Source organism: Cavia porcellus, unplaced genomic scaffold (genome assembly GCF_034190915.1).
Source record: "Cavia porcellus strain 051 isolate PalLab524CR breed Dunkin Hartley unplaced genomic scaffold, mCavPor4.1 scaffold_2, whole genome shotgun sequence".
In the NCBI taxonomy this organism is placed as follows: Eukaryota; Metazoa; Chordata; class Mammalia; order Rodentia; family Caviidae; genus Cavia; species Cavia porcellus.
In genome coordinates, this window is record NW_026947485.1 from 2,498,167 (window position 1) to 2,512,025 (window position 13,859).

At 40.6% G+C, this 13,859-nt stretch overlaps 1 protein-coding gene across 2 annotated transcripts in view; it reads left to right on the plus strand.

The window, feature by feature from the left end:
• The window catches only part of Sema3a (semaphorin 3A), a 427,345-nt gene that overhangs the window by 122,421 nt on the left and 291,065 nt on the right, over nt 1–13,859 (plus strand). The gene's annotated exons all lie outside the window — the stretch shown is intronic.

The following is a 13,859-nucleotide window of genomic DNA, read 5'->3' on the forward strand; positions in this document are numbered from 1 at the left end:
AACCACCCCAGATTACTGTTAAGATATAGAGTTTGCTTTTCTAAGAAAAACCACCCTATGGATCTCTTCAGCCACCTATGTCAGGCTGCTTTGGCTCAATCCTATTTGAAAGTTCTTTATACCCTTTGTCATTTAAAATATCCTTGAACCATGGTGCCCAGAATATATTTTGGTTCAGCTGTCATAGTGGTAAACACTAGTTCTCCAAATACTTTTATTTATGTAATTTGACATTGCATGAATTTACCACTCATCAAAATAGCTTGAGAAAACAATATGTATATATATAAACTTAAAGCATTTTATTTTAAACCATATTTAAAACTAAAATATGCTACCCTTTGAAAGAGAATAAACAAACTTAAACAACTTTAGTCACATTTTAAATAAGAATATTTGACAAACATTTTATTGTACAATGAGCTATAACAATGAAAAATCATGAAATATTATTTTTGTCAACTATATTACCAAAAAAGAAAAAGAACCCCTGAGCCTGTGTTGCATGAACCTGGGATGGTGCTAATCAGCCATGGTGCGTGACTAAGGCGCACATCTGTCCGCGTGATTTACGACAGAACACAGTACGGATGACACTCTCCGCCTCTTACAGAACTATGGTCCATTGTAGGAAGTCACCATTAGTGTGGAATCATTGGCACAGCTTTTATTTTTAATACTGCTACATTGTTCTATCTTCTTCCTCGATTTCATCTTTGTATTCATCACAAGTGGTTTCTTACTTTTCTCTCACTGCTGAGACAAAATATCTGACATTCAACATTAGTTACTTTTCTCTCACTGGAAGGAAGGAAGGAAAGCTTTATTCAGCTCACAGTTTGTGGAGGTCTCAGTCAGTACTCAGCTGGCTCCAAGGCAGGATGGTGTGGCCGAGGGGCAGCAGTTCATGGCAGTGGAAGACAGCACAAGCAACAAGGGCCAAAAGACGAAAGCAAGCCTCTTTCCCTTCCATATTTTTGTAACGCTCACACCACCAACCCCAACACTGGACAATGAACCAGTAATAGACTCTAGACTAATCATTTGCCCCCGTGACTACATGAGGCTTTGGGAGTGCTTCCAGACATAAACCATAACAAAGAGAAACTACCTTGCTGTAATTTCCTCTCAGTATTGACACAATTTCTCCTCACCAAATGTTTTCTTCCTAAGAAGAAAATCTTACCGTCTACTTTAGTTGGTGGGGGTCTGTCACACATACATGCAGATTAGTGCCCAAATAAGTACAAAGAGTGACAGTCTGCTAAAAGTAAAAAGGAGCCTGTAATCCCAGCACTTGGGGGGCTGAGGCAGGAGTATTGTTGCAATTTCAAGAACAGCCTGGGCTGCAAAGTGAGCTCAAGGCCAGCCTGAACTGCATAGGGAGACCCTGTCTCAAAAGAAAAATTAAAAAATAAAACTTTGTATAAAAGGAAGAAGGGAAGCTCAGAGAATTGATGGAATTCTGACCAACACTGGTATTACAGGGCAGAGCACACTGCACAGTTTACATCAGTCTCTAGGTAGCTGACATGGATTTCTCTAGAGCTTCCACTGTTGTCACTGCTTAGCAAGGATCGTGCATTTAATCACAGCCAGTGCCTGAGGATGCTCATCCCGAGAACCCGTCACGTCCCTCTTCCCCCTCCGTGCACATAGCATGCAGCAGCCACAGGTGCCGTCATTTGGCAAAGGCTGCCCAGGGAGGAGAACAGCGGCATCAGCTTTCCAATTAAGCAGTATGACCCAGTGGCCCCTTGCACGCCTGTTACAGTGCCCTGCCTCAGAGGGAGGCATGAAAGTCCCTCTTCTAAATGTGAATTCTTCCAAAAAGCTTATACCAAGCTCACACGCAACTAATTTTATTTTCAATTTTTATAAAATCATTAAACGTTATGTCTCTTCAAGTGTATTTTCCCTGAACATAATTATAATGTGAATGAAGATGGTGGTGATGGTGATGATGCAGTGGGGTAATTATAGTCTTTTAATAGGACCACTTACTCTGCAAGTATTTATTTAATCCTAACAACAGAACCATCAAGTAGGTAGGTGACGTCAGTGTCATTTTCCATACGATTAAATGAAGGCCACGAAACCGTCCTGGGTGCAGAGCCTGTCCCTGGGAGTGAAATGACTTCCTTGCAAGCAGCACGTAGTTGGGGGTTTTACCTGCATTTCATCACTCTATGTCTTTTAATCAGAGCTCTACTCCACGCATATATCAGGAAATTATTGATAGGGTAGCTACGCCCACAGGTATTTCCAACCTTATTTTCTAAGTGTAGTGTAGTTCTGTCTTTTTTATTATTCTCTTGCAGTCTTCCTTGGTGACTAAGTGATTTACTGTGATGCCCTGTTCTTATTTCTTATTTATTACTTTGGTTAATTCATTATAGATTTTGCTTTGTAATTACTGTGATGCTTATTAAGCTCAGTGTTTAACACATTCTTCTAAAATGACAGTAATTTAACAGGATCATAACCATAAGAAAAAACAAACAAATAAAATTGGAAGATACACTAATTTTTAAAATGCTACATTTATACTACATTTCTTCTCCCATTGGTAATATTTGTTACCTCATCTCTCTGTATCACTTAGATCTTAACATAGTTATGTAATTATTTCTTGTTTCATAAACAATTCTTTCCATTGTTATGGTCACAAAATGTTTTGGATGAGAACTAAATCAAATTCCCCCATTGAAGCTGATATTGGTTCTGATTCTGTTTGTGGACAGAATTGTGGAAAAAGTTAAGTTCATGGACCAGGTTCCGCTGTGTTGGAATGTCCTTAGTTTGTTCACATGGATGAGTCAGAGGCCGGATGAGCATCTGGCCCTGGCTCATCTCAGAGAGAGGCTGAAGGGGATAAACCCTACTGTTTAGTATTTCAGTGGTTCTTGGTGAAACCAGCATCTGTGGATTCAGGACAAACATAGACTTGAATCACCCCCTAGAACCGGTACAGGGCAACACTCTGACATCCACCACAAAGCAAACCCAAGTTCAGATGCCATCTGCTACTGAAGCAGCAACCACTACATACCCAAAGGCTGCCTGGAATTTCTAGAAAGGCCAAAACTAATCTTGATCCTGAAGACTGGAATGAATGCCTAATCCTTCAGTGGTCAAGCAACATCACAATGCCACATCGATAGTTTCCAGAAACCCTGACAAAAACCCATCATCATAAGGGAACACCGAACCTGAACAAATAGTAACCTGTAGGGGTGAAACTGCAGAGTAAGAAATGGAAGCAGCTACATTAATGAAATTTAATGAGCTTTTAGAAAACAGAAAAAGATTCAATACAGAAATTAACACGGAGAAAGTTGCAATTATAAAAAGTCAAATGGAATTCTTGGGGTGAGAAACACCTAGATAAAATGCAACAGAGGACACAAATGGGAGGACAGATCAGGCAGAAGAGAAGGTCCCTGTGCTTGAACACAGGCTATTAGAAAAAAACACACTTGGAAGAAAAAAAGAAACAAGAATGAGGGCTGATTAAAAGAGAAAGCCGGTGGGGACATGGGAAGAGCATTAAAAGAGCAAATATTCAGATTTGTGGTGCTCAAAGTGATTTGAGAATGATTACAGACAGAGGTCACAAGAGAACAGTTCCCAAACCCATAGAAGGATACAATCATCCAGGTACAGAGGTCAAAGGTTGCCAGCCAGGTCAACCTAATGTCCCCTGGACGTCCTTCAGTCCACTTCTCAAAAGGGGAAGGTGGAAAGGTCCCAAGGCAGCACGAAGACAGCGGCCAACACTAACAGCACATTAGGTCCTCCTGTTTCCCTCGCCGGCTCCCCGAAGACACTTCAAAGGCCAAGAGAAGGTAGCCGGAGGCTTTTAAACGTGCTCAAGGAAAGAAAGAGAAAGACATAAAAATAAAATCTAACAAACACTGTCAACAAAGGATATTGTATCCAGCACAGCTATCTTTTGGAAATGAAATAGAACTAAAGACATTCTCGGACAAACAGGAGCTAAGAATATACCTCCAGTAATTCCAAACAGACTGGTTCCACCACAGGGCCAAAGGGAGCCGTTCAAACCGAAAAAGTGGATGCTATGAGCAAGAAGAGGGTAAAGTAAATGAAAGTATATAGCGATATGCAGATGCTCTCAGGATGCTCTACATAAACACGGGGCGGAAAGCATTTATACCACTGCTATGAAAAGCAGCACCTACGACAGATGCACATGCAACGACTCCCCCTGCACTGGGCGAAGTGACACAGAAAGACATGACACACAGCTCCAGATGTGTGCCAGCTGTGGAGAAATGCAGAGCACCTGTCAAGTTTACTATTTGTATTTTTTTGATTTGTTTCAATTTGGTTTTCTTACCCTCATAATCATGTCGTGCTTCTATGTTTTCAAATAGCTTCGATCCAAATAGTTTTTGTAAGCTTCATGTCAATCACAAAAGGAAAACTGATCCCAAATAACATCTAAGCGGTGAGCTATCAATCCACACAGTGCTTTCCATGATTTTCTTATTTATACAGGCAAAATTATTTTAAAAAGCTTCTTGGTGATTATCAAGTTGGCATTACCTTTAGGAAAGAAGGAAATCATGAGACTAAAGCATAAATACACGCAATTTTTAAAAATACTTATTTCTTTATTTCAAATGCTTAAAGCATCAGTTTTACACTAAATGCAGAGAATGCTTATTGCTTATTCATGTCGGTGGGTGAGGAGCCTGAGGCTCAGGCTGTGAACCCGAGGAGCAGCCCTGCCTTTTCTCCCAGCTTTGTTAGCTCACCGTTCACGCTGTTCCCTGTGTGGCACTAAATGAAGCAGATAGCTCTGGATCAATTCAGTGTTAAGAACCAAATCTTCTTAAATCTTACTTATTTTGAATCTTAAATTTTAAATACGCTTTTGCAGTTTCAGGCTTCCCTGTTACATTGTCATGGAGTTCACCCTAAGAAATGCTGTGCACCAGGGAACAGTTATCACAGTTAAATAATTCATTGTCAACTCGGCGACCACAATAGCTGACGAAATACGTTGAGACAAGGAGTAGGCAAGTGGAGTGGATGTAAAATGCCAATTTTAGAGTAGGCAGCGCAGATGTCAGGAGAAATACAGAATAGTAGCCGTAAAATAAAGCTATGTTTTTAAATATCTTACACTGAAAATACTGATAGTAGATGACGAGCAATTACAGTAAAATGCAAGCTAGAAGATAAAGAATCAAATTAGCCTGTGATAAACCTGCACTCCAGAATGAAGGCATTGCATTAGGAGAAGGGAAAAATGAATGAATCCGGCAGAGTACATTGTGCTCCTCCAAAATTCACGGGCAAATATGAAATAGTCCATTTTTAATTTTTTACATACAGCACTCCTGTGTCTAGCAAGTCAAAAGTTAAGACTGAGAAAAGTAAACAAGAGGGAAGAGTAAACTGTGCTCGGAGGTCACTGCATCCACAGTCACCCGCAGTGACCCAGTTCTGTTTTGTCCTGGCCTTTTCTCTTCCTGAGGAGGAGCCCGCGCATCCCTCCTGCGAGGCAAGCTGTGTGTAATTCCCTTCAGGCTAAATGCGAGAGTGCTTCTCAGGGCCTGGGGTGGCCCGGGGGCAGGAGGCTGGCAGCCCGGTGCGCTGTCAGAACCTGGGGACCGGCTCTGGCCTGAGTGGTGAGATGCGCAGCTCCGCGCTGCACACCCCGCTCCTCTGAAAGCTTCACCTTTTCCATTTTTAGCAAATGTAAGGCAGCAAAAAGGCTTCTGACAAACTGCAGAGACGGTAGAGTTTAATCAGTTTAATTGTGGGCGGCCACCACAACTCTGTGTCCTTTATTTTATTTGACCACTAACTGCAGAGGAAAAATTGTCTGCTTCTGGATTATAGTCTTAAAACAAGTCAGGAATGTGATTTTGGAAGATGAAAATAGCTGCTGTCTAAAGGATCACCAGCGAGAGATAGGAAAGAAGCCACGCAGGAGTTCCTCAGGGTAATTCTCTTTGTCTCTGTCCTTCTGTCCGTCTGCTCCCTCAGGTCCACTCCTCCTCCAGTGTGTGGACACAGCCCACCTCTTTTATCTGGCTAATGACTTCTTAGTGCAGTAGGAGCCAAAAGCGAGGGTGTTTTGTATGTTAATAAGTTCCTAGGTTTTGGCTTTCTGCACCTCCATTAGACATGTTGTGAAGTGAGTCCTTTTCCATTTAAGGATTTTAAAGTCCTCTGCAGACCTTGACTCATCTCCAAATAGGACCTTATATCAGTGCCTAGTTGGGTTTTAATTGGGTAACAATGATGTTGAAAGCTTTATATTAGCTTTATATTTATATTATGAAGGGAATTTAGTCTCAACTATATCCTATCAAATTAAAATTGAAAAAAACAAAAGATAAGTAAAAATTTAAACATGAGGAGCACTTCATTTTGCAAAGAAAATACAAACTAAGAAGTTAGCAGAAGAATAAAAATTATAAAAATGAAAAGAAAAATTATAAATACCTTGGACATAGTTTAAAATAGTGAGACACAATTATGCCTACAATATGCAATACATTTGTTTAAATTAAGTGATCATATTATTGGGTTAATTTGTAATTAAAAATTACACAGCCTCATAATGTCTTACTGTAACATTAGTATCAGTAAGATATCTGAATGGAAATAAAATATGTTCTTGTGCAAAATTTTGTGAAAGGATTTAACTATGAACTGAAATATTTTCCAGGTTTAGTGGGGAAGAAAAAATATGTAGTTGATTGCAATTGTCAGTGTCAGCGTATTGCTAGGTGAATCATGAGGAAGGCTGAGGTCACCAAGGATTGCCTCTATAATTGCTGATAAGAGATTTAGGGGAAACAGCATGAATAATATTTCATTATTTGTTTCTATTATGTGATTTTATGAATTAATACATATATATAGTACTTTACCAAATAGAACTAAATATTCTATTTGCTTTGTGTGTGTGTTTTATTTTAAAAAGCAAAACATAAGAAAGGATAGAAATGATACAGAAGTTCAAAAAACAGGAAATTAATGCTAACTAATATCTTGCATATTGTTATCTTAGAAGTAGTTGTTTAGATTACAAGATGTAGGCACAAGAATAATCAGTCAGACAATGACAGCACACACTGTCTTTTTTCGTGAACTAACAGGTTGATAGTGTGGCTATTTATCCTGCATACAGAAGCACACACACCTTTATGGTGTCTACCAGCCTGCACGTAACCTTTTCCTTTTTCCTGTTCTCTTTCCCCAGCCCCGTTGTTCTTTCCTCTGTAGCACATGGTTTCCTTCCACTGTTACGGTATCTGTTGTGCATTTTGGACCTTCCTGCTCCTGCCTTTCCCTCCAGGAGAAGCAGGTGGGCTGCCACATGTTTTGGTCTCTCTTGAGTGGAGCCTCTGCCTACAGTGCTGGTATCACTCAAAAGCTAAACACAATGGGAGAGAAAATTCCAGGTCCTGTCCGGCCTAACTGTCTGCATTTCCATGTTGTACCTGTTTACCAACAGACAGATTCACCACTTACACACGTGCAGGCAGGCACACACGCATTCATGCACATAAGTTTCAATGTAATACTGTATTTTAGAGTCTTTCGGAGTTTGGGCTTGCTAAGTTAAGCATGTGTTTGGAAATGACTGATTTTTGATCCGACGACCACTGGAAAAAGTATAGAAGGACATTGTTCAGAAGATAGACTCTTCAGCTATTTTACTATTTATCCTTCACAGTTCCGTAGTACTATGATGGGTTTGTTATGAGACTGTAACTAATCAAACTACTTTCTCCATTAGATTTGCATTTCTCTCTCCTTCATCTATTCGGACAAAGCCCATTTTACTTAGAGAAGCTGACTGGCCAAGTCCTGTTCCCTGGCACCCTCTATCCTCAGCAAGACGAGTCCTGCCTGGTTCTGGCTCTGCTGGGCCGAGCAGCAGGGACTCTCATCTCCGACCTGGGTTCTCTACCTTTCTGCCGCTGTGCACATCTACTGTGCTGTGTCATCAGTGAGGACTAAGACAGCAGGTGATCGCAGCATCTAGGTGGCCATGACCTGGCAGGCTCCACGCACCACGCATTCCGTGTCCGCTGCCAGGCAGCCTGGGCTCAGTGCCAGGGCTGAAGTGAAGCAGCCTCTGCCTGAGACACCCCATCTCAGGGCGGCGCCAGCTGGCTCTGGGAACGTTGGAGATGGCATCGGCTATTTGCTGCTCTCCAAAGCGGGGTGTAGAAAGACAGTGGCACCAAGGTGTAATCCTCCCGCAGGAGCCTCCGTCACCACTGTGCCCCTGAGGACTCCCAGCAATCCGTCATACACTTTTCCAATCCCATGGCATCTCTTCATCCCACTGCAAAGCTTGCTAGCCTCACCGAATGAGTTCTGACTGATTTTAATGGACAGTAACTATCAAATGCCTTTCTAGTACCCACATTAGTTTACTTTAAGTGCATTTTAATGCATACACGGAGGTATGCGTGTTCCTGTAGCGCTGTGGTGTTGTAGTTCGTATACACACTGCATGCTGCGTCACACCAAGTCACATGTTATTTACCTCCCCGATTTTTTATTATTACTTTATAGAACAACTTTCAAGTTACAGAACTTGCTTTCCTGTAGCTTTTTGCAATGTGCTGTACATTGCAAGCTGAAGTCACCCTGCTGTGTCGTAGCAGGCCGAGGTTCTGGCTCCTGTCTGGTGGTACCTTGGTACCCCAGGGCCCGCCTGTCCCCTCCTGTGGTTACTGCACTTCTACCTCCAGCCTCGAAGGAATCCCCTTTGAAGTTCCGCGTGTAGGTGAGGTCCCAAGGCACTAAGGCGGGAGCAGGTCTGGTGAGGCTCGGGAGCAGCCGGCGGAGAATCCTGGTGTCGGTCCATACGAGGTGGAGCTGTGGCCACTCACAGAAGTGCACAGTACGCAGCGCAGCGTGCAGCAGCAGCTCTCCGGGTCACACTGATTCCACAAGCACATTTCCTCTGTTAGCAAGCCGAAAACTGTGCTCGTTGCTCTCCAACCTAAATGCAAAAAGAACGAGAGTTGCTCATAGCAAATAACTTCAAGAAAAGTCTCTGCATGCTTTCCTGACACGTTTGAGGGCTACAGAAGAAAACAGTGATTCATTTAATTTATTCCCAAAGACAGTGAATCAGTATTTTTATGGACTTATAAAGGAATTGCTTGAGTGGACTGAGAGTCTCAGTTTCACTCTCCAACTTAATATTTTTGTGTAGACGGCAATAGAACTTCAGATAAAGGAAGTAATTAAAAGTCTATTAGAGCAGATATTCCCAAAAAGTAACAATAAAAATGTATTGTAATTAGAATCAAGTGACTCATGTAAAGAGAAATGAGTCCAAAAAGAAAATACATATATTTAGAATAAGGAATTTCATATGTTTAGAATTGGAGGTCACACGTACTATATTCAGAAGAAAATAATTCTAGATATGTTAATTGTACTAAACAACTGGTTGATTTAAATTTTAAATTTAATTTAAATTCAATTTAAATCAGAATATGTACGATTCAGGTAAGGATTCTCAAGGAGTGTGTGACTGCAAATAATATGTGTAATAAGGTTCCTATTAATGTGTAATAAGGTTCCTATAAATAGTAATAGAACTTTACAAGTTAATTTAACATATGAGTAAACTTTAAGGATCCAAACTGTAGATTACTAGTTCTATAATAATTTGCAGACTGAGTTTTTCTACAGGGAAAGTTACTACATTGCAGTTTTTAAAAGCATGTAGAAATTATCTGTCGTCTTTGGGTTTTCCTTCATGACCTTTTAATGAACCAAAAGTGTCCCAAGAAAATTATGGATGCTGATTTAAAGACTGCTGAAAAAAAAATTGAGACATTTATTTAGGGAAATTATTGAAAAGGGCATTAAATGACAAATATGTTAATTTGCTGTTTATATATTCCCTGTAATCTGACTGAAGAATAAACATGATGAAGCTTTTGGTTTCGAGTATACAGTCTCAGCTAGAAATAATCATACAGATTGATGCTTAAAAATTGCTTCAAGGATGGATCCCATTCAAATATTCCAAATAAAATATGTTAGAACCAGTCAAATACTGTATTGTGCAGTCTATTTTAGGTCATTGGAAAATCCTAATTGATTTATTGACTTTTTAACTTTTATGTTTTTGGAGGCCTTTTGACATAGCATTCAAATATATTAAAATCTCCCTTTTTGCTGGGAAAGTATGTTTTTAAAAACTTCGAAAAGACTTCAAAACTTTATTCATTTCATCATGTTTTCTGTGATTGTTTTTTTCAATAACATCATAAATACTCGGGGATATTTGCAAAGGAATAAAAATTTAGCATTAAAAAGTTTCCTATTTGGCAATCCACTCTCCAATGTTGAGAGTTAAGTTTAATACACATTTAGCTCAGTATTTGTTAAGTGCTGAATTGCACATCTTTTTGCTTACATTCTAGAAGTCTTCAAATATTTTGCAGCTTAATTTTCTGGGCCCTGGAAAAATGCACAGGTATTTACTGGACTCTGCGATGGTGGGCAGTGCCAGTGTCAGCCCCGGCGGACCCGTGGGCCTGCATCTCTCCAGGCCTCATTAATCTCTGCTCACAGGCTTGGAACCAGCAATGCCTGGGCCGGCCTTGAGCCCTAATCTCCATGGGTTCCGAGTGTTCAGTGTCTGTGGCCATCCATCCTTCCATTCACCAGGCTGTGGTGCTGTCCTTCATCACCAGTCCGAGCCTCAGTAACAAAGGAAGAGTTGGCAGAGCATTCACTCACGTAGAGCCGTCATTACACGTGCTTCCGAAGTCTACCTAATCTCAGACTTGCTATGCGCCTGGCTTATAGGAGCAAAATAGGAGCCCTGACATTCCAAAGGTTATAATCGCACGTCTAACTAATTTTTCACTTGAAATGTCTACTGACAACTTCGTATGTTTAATGAATATTTTAAATGTATCAATAAATAATATGTGTAAATTGTACCCTGAAGGTAAAATATAGGAAATTAATTAATGTTACACACATTTAACACACTAATATTCGGGGTACACATGTCTTCAAGTTGTTAAAAATACAGAAAATGTATTAATTCTAATCAAAATAATTTGGAGTTCTGCATTTTTGATGAAATTAAATCTCAGTAAATTAATCTTTAATTTAGTCAGATCTATTGGCCAAATGATCTAATTTTTCATCCTCTCATGAAACACACAGGAGGAAACAGAGAAAGCAGAAAAATAGAAGGACAAAAATATTTAAAGCTTTAAATCCCCTTTTCCAGCAATACTAACGATTCTTTTAGGTCTTTTCAATACATTCACTGTTATTTTTAAAGAAAATAGCCAAGTAAGTTTCGATTCTATTAGCTCCTAGTAAATCATTACTTAATGAAAACAGGTCTAGCAGAGAATGTAATGTATTATTTGTTCTGAGCACACCCCTGTAGGAACCAGCACGCATCCCATCTGTCAACGTCACTGTCCTTTAGAGCTTCCACGAGAACACCAGCATCAAAGAAAAGAAGGAGATAAGATAAAGAATTACAGTCTATTTGCAATAGGAGTTTTCCATTTATTTCACTTGTTACTATCATTTTAGAACAACTTAAAAGTCTACTTGTTAGGAATCTTTACCTGACACTAATGGAACCTCTTTTGACAGATTTTTTTGTAGAAAAATTATATGGTGTGAATTGAAAACACAGAACTGTCAGGTTGGATCGGTTATTTTGTATCTGCAGGTGCCTTCTTGGCTCCTAGAGTTTTCTCAAAGACAGGAAAAACTTCATCTATTTCAGAAAATACTCTGCATTATTAGACAAAAATAGTGTTATTCCTTCAAGCAACTATATTTTAACTGAAGTTCTAACTTCAATTGGACAATATTCTGTGTGTTGGATTAGTATTTTTCTACTGACCATGGTTATATTGTGGCCAACTTGAAACAGAGTTTTGGGAGTGGTGTGTGAGTAGGCTATTGTAATTACTTTATTCATAGCTACATGCACCAGTCCTACAATCTTCCCATTTTATGAATATGTTGTGTAAGGCTAGAAATTGTGTTGATATTGATCCTGGCAACGCCACTGGCTTACTCTGTGTCACTTGAAACTTGTTCCTAGGTCCACTCACGCATACTGTCCGCTTCTGCTTGCCGTCCGTCACCTCCTCTCTCATTTCTTGTTGAATTTATCGCTTTCTAGGATATTCTGTCCATGATCTTTCCTCAGAACCTTGGTATTTACTACTGCTTCCATCCAGAACCTGCTTTTGCAGATATCCTTGTGGATTCTTCCTTCAGATCCCAAGTGAAATGCCGCGGACTCAGGGAGGACTTGCCCACTGACCGTCTCTTGGCTGACCTTCCAGCATCTCTGACCTCTCGTTTTCTAGCACTATGTCCGTTGCAAGGAAGACCTCACATGGCACGTGCCTTCTCCACACACTACCCGTGCTGAGGGAGGGAAGGACTGCCCTTCCTTTAACCTCCACAGGTCCATCTGGGAAGCCCAGGGGAATTCAGACACCCCTTGCTGGGTCAGAGAGCACCGTCCTTAGGGCCCCTGAGCATTCCTGATGAGCTGTGACACTGTTGTCCACCGTGGGAGCCTCAGGACTTCCCTCTTCACATCCACGTTCTCATTTGAAGTCGGTAATCAAGGAACCAGGGCGACCACGACGCTGGCGCTGCCCCTCCCGTGTTACTGTCCCCTGGCACTCTTTCACATGCTCCCTTGAGCTCAGCAGCAAATCCCCTTATCTCCAGCCACGTTCTGCAGTGCCCCTTATCTCCTCCCCAGATGAAGTCGGATGCTGTTTCTCACAGCACCTTTCAAGAGGCGGCTATTTCTCGCCCCCATCACTCATGGCTCCGAGATTGGAGCTGTGATAATGTGCTCTTTGCTCATCGGGGTCACTTCCTGAGCCGTCTCCCTGCTCTTAAGTCCTGCGACTCTGTCCTCAGGACAGAGGCTCCCCGCAGCTCCGCCGGCCTGCTGCTGTTGAGTTGGGGCTGCGGTCGTTGGCCCTGCCTGTTGTGACCCTGCCACTGAGCTGCGCCTCAGCCCAAAGCTTCCCCCAGAGCCGCTCACTTCCTTTCTGCTGTTGGGATTTTAGCTGCCGCTTACTGGGCTATGGTGAGTTGACCATCCACACAGGTGGTCTTTGCAAACTCTTGGTTAACTGACCTCCTTCTTCAAGCTCTCGGTTTCCACCTAATTACTAGCTGGCCATAATGTCACCATTTCATCCTGTGTGCGTACAGGAGATCCTGGTTATGAGGCTGACACTTGAGTGGTCAATGTTTGTATATGTGTTTGGCGAAACAGGTTTTCTATGTGGGTAAATTAACTCTGAGTTTTTTAATTCTGTCACAGATTAAGGGGTAAAATAAGTTTCTATGGAATTGATAAACTGGGTAATAGATTCTGTTTCTCAAAATAAATTAATATAGAACTTTTTATTTCTCAAAATTGCATAGCATAATAAAAAGAGAATTGGAATCAGCTGTGAAGTAAATAATACTTTAGGATCAGTATCATATTATTGATTCTTTATTCCAATGAGTTTAGTAATGTATAATGAGTTTCTCAGTCAGCTACCTACTCTCCATTGTTTCTCTTTTTTTGAGAAAATTTTGTATTTTTTCCAAATGCAGCAGCATGACGTCTTTGGTTCACATTTGAATTTCTTTGCTTTTTTTCTAAAATGTGTTCATTAATGATTTAAATATGACAAATATCTACTCAATACTGCAAGCCAAGTATTTTACTAAAATGAAGTTGTTCAAACATACTTTCAGTTTTAATCATAGAAAAATTCAGCTGTTGAAAATTTCTCTTTCTTTACCTTATTGTAGCTTATTTT